Source organism: Elephantulus edwardii, unplaced genomic scaffold, assembly GCF_000299155.1.
Source record: "Elephantulus edwardii isolate Elephantulus edwardi_28Jun2011 unplaced genomic scaffold, EleEdw1.0 scaffold00112, whole genome shotgun sequence".
NCBI lineage: Eukaryota > Metazoa > Chordata > Mammalia > Macroscelidea > Macroscelididae > Elephantulus > Elephantulus edwardii.
Window position 1 is genome coordinate 6,968,426 of NW_006399862.1, and position 1,906 is coordinate 6,970,331.

The following is a 1,906-nucleotide window of genomic DNA, read 5'->3' on the forward strand; positions in this document are numbered from 1 at the left end:
CAGTCTGGAAATCAAAAGACAAACTGCATTAGGGAAATCTGCTGTCAGAGATCTCTCCAAAGTGCTAAACAGCAACAATGTAAGTCTAGAGACTAAAGTGTGCTTGATTCAGTAAATGGTCTTCACAATTACTTGCCTTGCATCAGAGAATAGGGCAATGACTAAATGACTAATGACAGAAGAAGAATCAATGCCTTTGAGCTGTGCTGCTGGAGAAGAATTATGAACATAACATAGACTGCAAAGAGAATAAAGAAATTTGACTTGGAAAGGGTGAAACCAAGCTGTTCCTAGGATACAAAGATTTTGAAACTCCATTTCACATACTTTGGACATGTGGCCAGGAGGGACCAGTCCTTGGAGAAAGATATTATGGTAGGAAGGGTGGAGGAAGATTGCAGGAGAGGAAGACCCTGGAGGAGATGGATTGACACGGTAACTGGGGAGGGTGTGTCGTAGTTGATGAAACTGACTTAGGATAGGACGGGGTACAGAGCTACCACATAGAGTGCTAAGTGGCTCAATGGTGAATAACAACAACAACAATCTTTACAGAACCAGACCATCAGATCTTTTTCACGGAATGATTGGTAGGTTTTGAGATGTAGAAAGCAGCCAAACACTTCAACTACAGTGCCACCAGAGCTACTTAAATAATAATATCACAACTAATTATTAACTCAATTTGTAATGAAATCCTTGAGTGGTGCAAATATTCTGTGATTGACTACTGACTGATGGGCTGACTGATGGGATCTCCAGTAGTGTCATGAGTAGCTCCATGGACCCAAAAGTAGTCCGTTTGAATCCACCAATTACACTAAGGGAGAAAGCTGGGCTATCTCCTTTCCTGTGATTTGTAGCCTCTGAAAATCTACTGGAGGGTCACCTATGAGTCAAATGTGACTCAACAGTACATAACAACAACTAATTTAAAGGTTGGCTGTTTAAACTCCCACCCGTCCTGTGGAAGACTGCTCTGGTGATGTGATGCTGTACAGATTGGTGCCAAGAAAAGCTCTGTGGAGTCATTCTAACTGTAACACATGGGGTTATTCTGAGTAGATAGTGAGTAAATTGCAGCCCGGGTGATTTGGAGTAAAAAATTATTCAAAGAAGAAATGCAGTGGACAGAAAGAACTTGTTACATAAGAAACTGCTGCACTCTGATCTATGAGAAGGTGATGTTGGATGTTATTCATTTAGTTTGTTCAATACCCAGGATTATTGAACCCTTCAAGTCCTAAATTAGTCCTATGCAAAGGAGATTTATGCAATGACAGCAATATTCCATACTTCTGCACCGTTAACTAGGGGAACTTCCGACCCATGTACCTATTGAGTCATTTGAAACGTGATTCTCCTCTCTCTTATTTTGTATAAAAATTTGAATAGCTATTTCTAGCTAATGGCTACCATATTAGACATTCCCTGGAAGACTTAATGGTGATCCAAGAGAAATATACATGTTTGCAGGAGAAGAGATGTGAATTTACGGAGGTTCTTACGAATTGTAAAATTTGGACAACAGATGGAGACCTGATAAGGCAGTGAGCCAAACGTATAGTTCATACTCACCAGCTCCAGCTTTGCTTATTGTAACCTTCTGTTTCTTTGAAATGCTGTTCACTTTTTGTTTAAGTCTATCCAACATAGTTCTGCCAAAATCACTGCTCTCTCTTGCCAATTTGTCTGTCTCTCTGATTTCTTGCCTCGGGATTTTATTTATCATTTCCCTCTCTGAATGTTAAATATCCCTTTTTGCCTTTGAAACTCTTCACAATGTTATATTTAATTCCTTATGTTTTAGATATGCTGTTGTGTGTTGCGTACCATCAAGTCAGAACTGACCCATAGCTAACCCCCAGTGAGTTTTCAGAGGCAGTTAATAGAAAAAAAATTTTAT